At 34.1% G+C, this 12,244-nt stretch overlaps 2 long non-coding RNA genes across 3 annotated transcripts in view; one reads left to right on the top strand and one right to left on the bottom strand.

Moving 5' to 3' along the window:
- The window catches only part of LOC149794326 (uncharacterized), a 57,960-nt gene extending 52,805 nt beyond the window's left edge, over positions 1–5,155 (top strand). For both annotated transcript variants that reach the window (XR_016423008.1, XR_016423007.1), the window contains one exon: positions 1,507–5,155. This is a non-coding gene — a long non-coding RNA (uncharacterized LOC149794326). The remainder of the gene's footprint in view (positions 1–1,506) is intronic.
- The window catches only part of LOC149794325 (uncharacterized), a 72,012-nt gene that overhangs the window by 25,724 nt on the left and 34,044 nt on the right, over positions 1–12,244 (bottom strand). The gene's annotated exons all lie outside the window — the stretch shown is intronic.

The raw sequence follows: 12,244 nt of genomic DNA, 5'->3' as shown, positions 1-12,244 counted from the left end.
CAAACATTGTGTGTATTGTTTAATAGTGGGGAAAAGACAACAAGCTTTAGTTTTCTTTCTGGATCGAACCATTTTATTCGTATGAATCGAGAGTCAGTCATTCCTGGCTAATAAGGTAAAATCATAAAATAATTTTTTAAAATATATAATTACTCCCTCTGGGTCCAAATACAATGGACAGTTTCTTTTCCTACAGTAATATCAAATATATTTCATCGTGTTTTGAAAATAAACAAAATAAAATAAAATACCGCGACATTTCAACTAGTGGAAGAGCTACGAGTTAAAATATATAAAATTGTTGTATCACTAGATGAAAAATATCCGTTTTTTAGGTAGGAAAAATCTGTTTTATTATATACCAAAATGGCACCTGTATCGAAGTTTATAAGTTACCACACACACACACACACACACACACACACACACACATTTTTGTATACTACTGAACCCCGTCTAACCATTAAGATGTTCCGATTGAGCAAATCCAGAACTCTGTTTTTCAAATTGTTGGCAAGGTAGTACAAGGGAAATAACCTCGTGCAGATGTGAATGTCGTAGAAGAAAAAAATTATTTCTATGTTTGAAAGGTAATTCAGTTTCCATTTATTTGTTCTAGCTCACAATGTGCTCGTTTTCTTGTTTCAAGTATAACTTCTAGTGGCATATCGAATCAAATGTTGGAAGGCATGGTGGGGAATTTCACATTTTCAAGAATGTCCTATTTTTCTCGTATGAAACGTATGAATGAAAACAATGAGAAATAAAGAGTTTGCCAATAATTTTCTAATATATAATATATTTTATTATTAAAAATTACAACAATCTGATTACGACTTTTACTGTGTTTTATTTTTGTACCAAATTCATATATACTGTATGATATTGGTATTTATGAGGATAGTCTAAGTGATAAAAATGAGATATTTGTGACGATAGTCCAGATTATAAAGCATACACTGTGTGTTATTTATGAGGAGAGTCTAAGTGATAAAGCATACACTGTGTGATATTTATGAGGAGAGTCTAAGTGATAAAGCATACACTGTGTGATATTTATGAGGAGAGTCTATGTGATAAAGCATACACTGTGTGATATTTACGAAGAGATTCTAAGTGATAAAGCATACACTGTGTGATATTTATGAGGAGAGTCTAAGTGATAAAGCATACACTGTGTGATATTTACGAAGAGAGTCATAGTGATAAAGCATACACTGTGTGATATTTATGAGGACAGTCTATGTGATAAAGCATACACTGTGTGATATTTACGAAGAGAGTCTAAGTGATAAAGCATATACTGTGTGATATTTGCGAGAATAATTTAACTTCTCCTTTCTGTATAAATTTCATTAAACTCCTTTTTAAAACTTTGGTACTTTTGTATCATTGCTGAGAAGAATACCTTCCAAATAAACAACCTAATAGGTAAGTATATAAGCAAATAAATTTTCAAAGCACGAATACGTTTATGAATACTTGTAATTTATCTCTACAAATCAGGACAGAGTCGGAGTGCCCCAGTAGTAGCATGTCGGACTTGCGATCGAAACGATGCGGGTATGAATCCTACCATCGGACAAGCATGAGTCAGCTACCCAGGTGTCTTTGTGCAAGGCACTTTACACTTTGTCCTGGCACTAAATAACCAGACTTGTGAAATGACTGAGTAAAAAATAATCAATAAAATGATGTATAATCAGCTACTTAGCAAAATCTTTATGAAAAAATAAATATATATGGAGAAAATGCACAGAAAATTACAGAAATGCACACAATGAACGTGAAGAACCATAAACTAATGGCACATGTATTTTCCGTTTGCAATATAGATAACGTATCCCCACCCACCCAAAATTATCTCGTTTAATGTTACATGTAAGATTTGATGATGGTGACTGTTATCAAAGTCAATTTGACGTTATATACCCGCACCTTTTAGAGTGGGTATTAACATTAGTCATAAAGCAGCATTAGGCAAAAACCAAATGCCCACCACATAACGTATGTCCTTGACATGCAAACTCAGCGAAATTTCATTTTACCTGTGTACACCTTTAGCTCTCAAACATTTTATCAACATTTTCAAAGTGGCTTCATGTGTACTATCTGATACGTATATGTATATAAGGTGAGCTTGCCGAGACATAAGTATAAATTTGTAGGTATTCTATTAAATTGTTTTTAGTCATGTAATTATTACAATGTTGAACGTGAAAACCCGGTTTCCGCTAAAGTATTCATTATTCTATTGTTGATAGTTTGTAACCTGGTTTATGTTGATTTTTTCCTTGGTTTTTTTTTTGGTGGGAGAGGTGTAGTGTGTGTCATTTTATTTGCTAACAGATTTCGAATTTAATTTTTTTAAAAATTCGTTATTTAAAATTTTCAGAGAAAGAACAATTGCAAACATATAAAAAGCCATACATTTTTCTAATGTTTGTACTGAAATTTAATCTCATAACCTTTCCTAAGAGGCCTTAAGAAACAATGGGGATTAGGATCTGTGTGGAGGAATAAAAAATTAACTGAGATAATCTTAAATTTAAACACCTATGTTTATTTTAAACAAAATTCAGAAGATACTGCAAACAAAACTCATTGCAAGCTTTACAGATAAATAACGGAAATTATTTTGAAGTATTACACTGGTATACGTAAGGAGGGTGGCTGTTAGCGCTTGGATTGTTGGGATAGTACACTTTGATAGTATTATGATAGTATCGATGAATAGTATTTTAATAGCATGCTCTGATTATTATTTGAATATTATATTGTTCATGCTATTTCAATAAAATAATACTTTTTATATTATTTTAATATTATGTTTTGACTTACATTTAAATAACATGCTTTGATTTAAATCGAAATAATGTGTTGAATATTATTTTAACAGTAAAGTTTAAATTATTTTTTGAATAGTATAATTTGATTTATATTCGAATAGTATACTTTGAACTTTTATTAGTAAACTTATCACACTTTTACAGGTCGTAAAATTCCTTTAATATCTTTGTCTCTACATATTTTGATATTGTTGAAAAACTTCAGAAACTTCGTTCTGAACAAAATAATAATAATTTTCACAAAAATTCAAGCTAGATTCTGAACTACATGTACATTTTGAAAAGCAATCATGTAATATTAATGCATGTGTCATTTTAAGTGTTCAGTGCCTAGCTACTTAAAATTATATACAAATTCGTAGGGCTCAGTGCCTAACTGTTTAACAGTATACACAAATTTGATGTGTTCAGAGATTAACTGCATGTTAGTATACACAAATTTGTAGTGTTCAGTGACTAACTGCATATTAGTATACAAATATTCCATAAGATTTGCATACAGTAATCATTACTTTGATTAATACAAAGTCGTTATTAGTACTGGTTGAAATGACACTGACTCTATATGATACACATCTCATGCCAATTCTGTGTAATTTACAGTTGGCTGGGGATGGAGATTTTCATGTAAAAAAAATTAAAACTAAATTATACTTTCCGAATAGATTACTATTAAAATAAGGAAGTACTATTAAAATTAGGACTTTGCGTGAGAGGCACCCAGTACTTATTAAATAAGACGGATTTAACTTTAGGGGTTATATAATATATCTGCATTTTCTGAGTTAATTTTATGAAATACTATGCCCTTAGGCATTATAAAAAACAACAACATAATTTCAAGAAATTTGACACATTTACTTAATTTCCACCCACCCTTCTCTGTCTGTCTGTCTCTGTCTGTATGTCTCTCTCTCTCTCTCACACACACACACACACACACACACACACACAAATGCACACACACGTTTATACGTATTATGATATACAGAGAAAGGTGGGTAAAGGAAACGTTACATTCGTCACAAACATCATGTTCTGGGTTGTATAAGTAAGATTTTCAGAACATCTCGATTGAGAATATGGAACAATAGCCCATATTTACAAAAGCTGAATAGAATTCGTATGTAATGTATTTGAAAGAAAACACTTTCCAGTTCCAGATATGTTGTGTCATCTTTAAACTAAAAATAAAACAATGTTAAGTGTCGCCTGGTATTTTACATGTGGCATTTAATTTTTACATAAATTATGAGTTGATCAAATGTTATTTTTGACAAGGAATACATCTGCAATCAGTCATAACTCGACGTATTATTGTTGGTTCTGACATTCAGACAAGACGTGACGTACATTAAGTGGAAAATTGAATATCAGCTGTTGAATAATAATAATAATAATAATACCAGCATCATCCTGACAGATAACATAATATGCAATATGAAATACTTTAAGCATAAGTCAATCAACAGTATTATTTACTTGCATTTAAATGTAAAACTTGTGCTTTATACCTCATTTCAATTTTCTTTTGTTTTATTTTTAATCGAAAGTTAAGAAATGAGTAGAAAAAGTCCAAATAGTTACCTACCTACCGACCTACCTATCTACTTATCGACCTGTCTACCTCATAAAATGCACCATGTGCTAATATGCATATATGCACTGAGGTTAAAACACACAAACACATTTTAGTAGCTGCTCTTTCCAAGTTAGTAAAGAGTTAATTATCACGTGTTTCACACTTTGTATAAAGTCATGATATATTAAAACAACCTCGTATCCCTTGATATAACGTATGTCCCAACCTCTTATAGAAAGACATCAAATCCAATTTGACACATAAATGTTATCTAGTCGAGATAAATAAATAAATAAATAAATATTTAAGAATTTTGATCGTAACATTTGATACTATTCATTCTGTATGTGTACATAAAAGAAGCCATATACGCACCGTATTGCAACTCCGTTGTACTTCATTTGATTTTGTTTTGAAAAGTGAAAAGTTCAGTACAACAGTATCACAAAAACTAAAACGAAACTGAGTGTTTTATTGTTCTGTGATAGTACAATACAAATATTTTATAGTACCAGCAAAAAGATTGAAATAAACTATTTGAAGCATAATAAAGTTAAAGGTTTATTTCCTGTAAAAACAGCCATGTAAAGTTTTGCAAACATAACCGTTTTTCTGTTTTATTTGTTTGTCTTGTCTATGTTTTGTATTTGCCTTTGAAAAAGACTCATTAAAGAGTCGAAAGCGCTCAAGCTAGTTAGGTGCTAGACTATGAAACACAACCTCATATTCTCACCTTCTTTAGGAGCAGTGTATTCCGAAATATCCTACCTCATCAGAGCCTTTTAAAAGACTATCATGAATCAAAAACATTGAAATTTTCCCGTGAGGAGGGATCTATTTTACAAGCCGCATTACACATAAACCTTTCCTACCGAATTGTTAGGGCGGGCCTTGGGAGGCATTGAATAGTTTTGCCGGCCAATCACGTGCATGCGTAAAATCAAATATTGCACTACCAAATACCTTGTCTTTACAAATAAAGTGTTGGTGATGGAAAATGTCGAGTATGCGTTTCTGTCAATATTTAGATAGTGAATACGCAAAGAATTCGATGTCGATCTCTACTGAATATTTTAAAGATCTTTAATGTTTAGCATTTCATATCTTACGTCTATCTTTCGTGGTCATGTTATAACAGGTTACGAGTATATTTCATATCGTACGTCTCTCTTTCGTGGTCATGTTTGTATTGGTTATTGGTATATTTCATATGTTTATAACCGTTAAAAAATATTGACCTTTTTCTTCAACAGAGTAGCCCACTCTTGTTTTCTATCCTTTCATTTTTTTAAAAATTATTCTGTCCTCTTTTTTTCATTTAATGATCGATCAATCGATTTATTTATTTACTAATTTAATTTTTTAAAATTATTTATGTAAATTTTAAAATCAAATCAATCAGTTCAGATGTCAGAGTCAGAGAGTCTGTCAAACATTTCGTGTTTGATTATTCGTTTTGGGGAATACATGCTAACAAATAATAGGTACGATGCTTCAACTAGCTGTATCGGTTAATGTACTTATATTTTTAATTCAGTAGTTTATTATCATAAGCGTTTACATGCTTATAGAATACGTATCACACATATAATTTCCTTGGTATGTAAATACAGGATGAGCCTATGCCTTAATTCCAATTATACGTATTTCTCTACTTGTTTTACGGAAAGCGTTCTAAGGTATTTCATATTTCTCTAAAAGTCTGATTGTTATGCATTCATCTGGATGGCCAAATAATTACAATGTCGGATAAAAATAGATAATTTCAAAATCTAACTCACATTTGTCTCAATCTTACAACAGCACGAAATATTACCATACGAAAGGGTACAAGACAGTTTTTTACGGTTGTGTCATATAAAGCAGTGGTTTCAAATTTTTTTCAATAAATATGTGCTATGGGGTTGCATTCTTTTTTTTTTATTACCCAGAAACTTTTTACAAAATGGAATAAACTTCCTAAGAGAATTAAACAGAGTTATAAATGCATCATTAAAACTTATAAAGTCAAAGGTTTTTCTTTGACTTAGTATTGAAAGTTTCGCAGATGGTCGTGCATGTTTATTTCCGTAAACAGAGTCCACGACCATGGGAATTTTATAAGTCACACTGCATATTGTTCTTATGCAATGGGTACTGGTGCAGATGTGTTAGTTCCACTTATTCTTCGAAATTTAACAATTTGAACGTTATTTAAGTTGGCCAGTGTTAATTATTTTATTTTGAAATTCTTTTTGTATCTAGGACAAATACAACAATATGCTTCGTTCTAGTTAAATTTAGGATAGGTAGGCAGGCAGGTACAAACATTGTTTTTAGTTCGTTTTTTGGAGGGGTCAGGAACGAATTTAAATGAAGCATTAACAAGAAAATAAGTGTCAACAGCATCCTGAATCGATCATATTTCGATCGTAGTCAATCCCTTTATCAATTGTTTTCTCTCCCGATTGTTTTTTGTTCTTCTCAATTTCCCCCCCCCCCCCCCCGAAAAAAGAAAGAATAATTGAGAGTCTGCAGGAAAATATAGGATCGGCGGGACAGCCATAAATACGCATACTTTTTTTATTTGGACCTATCATTTGGAGATGACAGATGTGACGTTAGTCGTGTCAAAGATTCAAAGCCTTTCGGAAAGGCATGTAACATCTCTGGTCCGCAAGTTCGAATTACTTAAATACTCCATTTAAAGGAATTGCGGCCATTTAAAAAAAGATATTTCTGTTTGTTCAGAAAAAGGTGGAGTTGGTGCGTAAACTGAATATGAAAATACATTCCTTAAATGCGTTGTTAATATGACAACACAGTTATTTCCAGAATCGTTAGACGATAAGACCACAGGTTTGTGAGACAAAAGAGAAAATATATATAGGGACAATGCCATCGTTCTGGCTTGACTGTAATTATCCGTCACAGGGAAAATTGTTAGCATCGATTGTTGCACAGCTTTTGGTAACAATCGCTCCACACATTCGTAACAAAGCCAGCGGATTTGTTTAGTGTTCTTATTTAAAAGTACTTTCGTATGACAATTAGAATGTGGAATGGAAATAACGCAGTGAAATGTGCCGCAGATAATAGCAAGCAAGGTGTTTTGTTGGGAGAGTCTCTTTAGACTGATTTGGACGAATGCTGGGATGGGATGCATCAGAAGAAAAAAAGAAGAAAAACATGTTCTCACTCACACAAACTATAGTTTCATGGAGTATTTTCCCCTGGACTGAAGTTTGCAAGAAAACATTAGGAGATTCATTATAAAACAAGAATTATCTTACAATTCAATTAATTAGTCCGGCAGAAACGCTACATCAAAATACTGTGCAAATTCTTGAAGTAACACATTGATGACGGCGTCGCCGATTTTTATAAGACGATTTTGTGAAAGGTTGGGTCGCCTTGGTGATAATATTGGTGTTTCAGCGGAAAGTCGATCCTCACGGGAGAATTATTACTATTACGTACAACGCTCTGATACGTGGACCCATGCTAAAGTATTATACAAACCGGTTCTACAAAAGGATTTTGGATGAAAAAAAAATAAAGAGTTTATGTTTATATTTTCTTTTCGGATTAAAGTCGCTAGTATGACTCTATCAACTGGACGACGAAGTTCCATGAATACATTTTTGTTCATTGGTTTGCTTTGGTATTGTGGGTGCCAAAATATTTGGTGGAAGAAGAACCCGGCAAAACACCATGGAGAATCAGCAACCCGTGGGAAGTTACTGGCACGTTTTCTCACATACCCAAGTTAACTAAGCACTTAAACCCACACGGACAGCGGTCAGATAAGTCATCTCCAACGCCAGGTCCTTAGACTCCTGACAATGTTCAAATGATACATGCTTCATAACAGCTTTTGATTTTCGCAACAATGCCCACTGTTCCGATCTCAATCTTCAGCATCCTGCATCAGTGGAGAAATTATATGTGTGTGTGTGTGTGTGTGTGTGTGTGTGTGTGTGTGTGTATTTAAAATAATGATTTCAATCTATCCTATCAAACAAATAGTGCAAATGTAATAATATCACAGAATGATAGATTTTAGTAAATACGGTATATGCGTCATGCAAAAAACAAAAAAATTAAAAGCGTTTCTGAGGGTAAAAAGAGCGCTTGCTGTCATCGTACCAGGCCTGACTAGTAGAAGGTATTGATTTCGATCGTGTGATTTGGATTTTTAACGTAGCTTTAACAAGTTTTCATTCATATCGCTACGATGTCATCAGTGTGGCAGTTTACAGTGATGTCTAGCACTGGGGCATCGTGCCGCAGACATGTAGCACCAAGTCACAATATCCTGACACCAAGCCGACCAGTCCTAACACAAACCTCTAAATGCTGAGCGCCAAGCGAGGCAGCTGCTAGTACCCTTTTTATAAGTCTTTCGTATGACTCTGCCGGGGTTTGAACCAGCGACCTCCTGCATCCCAGGCTGACGCTCTAACCACTTAGGAAACCGGATCTGTCTAGAAGCTACTGAAAAATACTGTCAGGAATGTTAAGCTAATGCAAGGTGACGGCTTCTGTCGGGAAGAGTCATGTGGGTACAATATTGTATCATGGTACATTCAACAGCAAAAGCGATTTCGTGTGTCTCGCATTGATAAATGACATCTCAAATGATAAGTAGTGAATATAATTCGAACGAGTATTTGCCAATCACGTTCTTTTATTTATCTCTCAGATATAACATTCTTTTCCCCCCAGATATAATGCAATATGATTTGTAGACATGTCTGTGAAGCAGATACGATCTCCCGCTTCTTAAATAATCACGTGAGATTCAATGTATGGTGCTTGTTTGCGTTTCATTTTATGAAGGAATTTCAGATTAAATATCTCGTCATTTGTATTTCACCGTATAACTATTTTTACGTTATGATAATGCAGATAGAACTTTTCAGTGCGTGTCATTTTTTGTCAGTAAATAACTATATAACTATAACTACACACACACACACACACACACACACACACAGAATGTATGCCAATATTTCACAGTGAACATTGATAAACCCCATGAGATTTGGTGATACTTACAACACAGTGTTTAACCAAAACCTACTTATGTATTAGTAGCTCATAAGGGTATTGGAATATTATTCTATTTTTCTGGACTGGATACGATTGGTGGTGAAAATGTTAGCGTTTAAAGCTTGATGTAGATTTGGAAGTGGAATGGTAGAAACGTTTCCAATACGAAAGAACAAAATGTATTAGAGTTACAGCTGCTAGTTCCATCCCATTAAAATAAATACATGACAGACAAGTGGTAGTACTAAAATTCCTTTGTTTACGGTTAATTACTACGCGCGTGGACATCAACAAAACAACGAAAATAAAAGAAGACAATAGAAGGCTATGTTTTTTTTTCTTCTAACACAATGTCACTAGTTAACTTCGTAGGAGAAATTAATATTCCGCGCAAAGCAAATACTTCCCTTGCAAATGCTAAGATGGTGTATGTGCTCTCGTGCAATACGTCTCCATGAAATCGTGCGATATTTTTTTGTTGTTGTCCTCGTAGATTCTTTCAGTAAATGAAAACCATCAAGTTCGGACGCACACTACAGCGCTACTACACAAACTATTTTGACTGTTCTGTTTTATCTATTACATATCTGTTACAAATCATTAGCATGGTCATATACGCATTTTCCCAAAATTCTATATAATGGTATCGCTCATTACAAATGGATATGTACTTTTAATTGTTGATGACGTGTGTATTATATCAGTTCTTCAGGTACTTGGTTCGTCTACGTTATTAAGGCATGTTGCGAGAAGCTTGAGCACAGGTGTTATAATTCATTGATTGCTTTCTCTGTGACGTACCCCTTTTGACAAGTAAAGTAATGCTAGTTATGTATCAGGCACTTCAAAGTAATATGATACATGGCAATATTATAACTGTGTATTAATGGATGCAGATGGTGTAATTCGAGTACGGTCTGAAAAATATAACTCGAGTACGGCCTGTACAGTATAAGACAGCAATTTAAATATAGAAAGAGGGAGAAAATACAAGTTCCATACCTCATATCGCTGTCTCAGATGTTATAAATCAATAGCTTATCCTCGGCGCGCAACGTGAATCTATATTCAGCCCTGGACCAACTTAGAGACTCGAACAGACGATAACTCGAAAAATAATTATGGGTCGACAACATTTCGAGAATATCATCATCTCTCCTGTATATAGCTCCCATACATTGCCATTACAAATATGAGATGGAAATCTCGTTGCATGAAGTGATGAAAATGTACCTTAATGTGAAGAAGATAAATGTTTTACGCCGTTATACCGAAGATAGTATAGTCGGAAAAGGTGGGGGGGGGGCAACTAAATGTATGTTCTGGTTGTGCAAAAGCAAGACTGAACGTGAGAAAATGTATGTAGACCATTATGAGATGCGAGGCACGAAATATTGTTAAAAACGTCTTCATATATAACAAGATACACGAATAATTCCCAAAGTATCAAAAAGCAGTTTACATAAAGAGCGGTCGAACAATATAGGTATCGAATAGCAATTCATAAAAAGATCGGTCAAACAATATAAGTATTGATTAGCAGATAGTATAAAGATAGGTCGAACAATATAATTATCGATAGCAGTTTATATAAAGATCGATCGCACAGTACAAGTATCGAATAGCAGTTTACATAAAGATGGATCGAACAGTACAAGTATCGAATAGCAGTTTACATAAAGATCGGTCGCACAATATAGTTTTATAACTTTATGTTTTTACACAATATTAAACAATATCTTGAGGCGTTTTTCCAAACATGAATACTTCAATAAACCTTGGAAAGAAACTAAGAAAGTGTTGTGATACATACCATGGTAACTTAATGAATTTGGCTGTTCACTGGTAAATGGATCCTCACTGTAAATATGAAGGTCTGAACAGAAATTATGTTCTTGAAGAAGAAAACAACAGAAACAAAATCATACTCATGTATTTGCTTAAACTGGCCGGGGTCTAATTTCAGTGACTTTGTAAACTGAACACGTTTTTTTTTTCTTCTTATTTCTCAGCCTGTTAAAGAATACGTTTCGTGTATTTCTCTGTAATATTTATTTATCGGTCTTTAATTTAGTCACGTGACATAAGCATGAGAAACGTTCAGTTTACATTGTTGAGATCACTAGGTCACGGTCATCTTCTTTGTTATGTAATCCCTGGGTCCAATATCAGCTTACCTTGCCATGAGATCACCAGGACCGATATCAGGTTATGTCGTTATGACAGGGGTGGACAAATTGCGGCCCGCCACAGAGTTTATTTGTGGCCCGCCAAGACATTCAGAAAAACCCGCCTTGAACTGAGATTTGCTTCCTGTGCGCGACCGAAAATTCGTCTCGTGTTTTCCATTAGGGCGGCTACGTCAATGGGCGTGCGCAGGCAGTGTAGATACGCACTTTTCCGGTTGGTCTGTTTCATTTCAATTTTGTCTTTGCAACAGTAAAATCTATAAATTTCCAAATTAAGTGGGGCCATGAACCCTCTGAAAAAGCGTAAAGTTGGTGATGAATCCCGTGTGTTTAATGAAGAATGGACACACAAATATTTCTTTGGTAATACAGGCAATAAAGCAGTGTTTACTGTGTCATGAAACGATTGCCGTATTTAAGGAGTACAATCTGAAACGACACCACGAAACAAAACATAACGAATTTGGCTGCAAACTTTCCGAGGAAGAACGCAAGAAAAAAGCTGCAGAGTGTGTTACAAAGCTGATAGCCTATAACCTCGCTAAACGCAACAAGCTTTTTCGGATGGCGAGTTTGTTAAGCAGTGTATG

The sequence above is a fragment of the Sinohyriopsis cumingii genome, chromosome 8, assembly GCF_028554795.1.
Source record: "Sinohyriopsis cumingii isolate HCF-2022 chromosome 8, ASM2855479v2, whole genome shotgun sequence".
In the NCBI taxonomy this organism is placed as follows: Eukaryota; Metazoa; Mollusca; class Bivalvia; order Unionida; family Unionidae; genus Sinohyriopsis; species Sinohyriopsis cumingii.
Note: the sequence above shows the minus strand (reverse complement) of the source record. Positions and strands in the feature narration are given on the sequence as shown.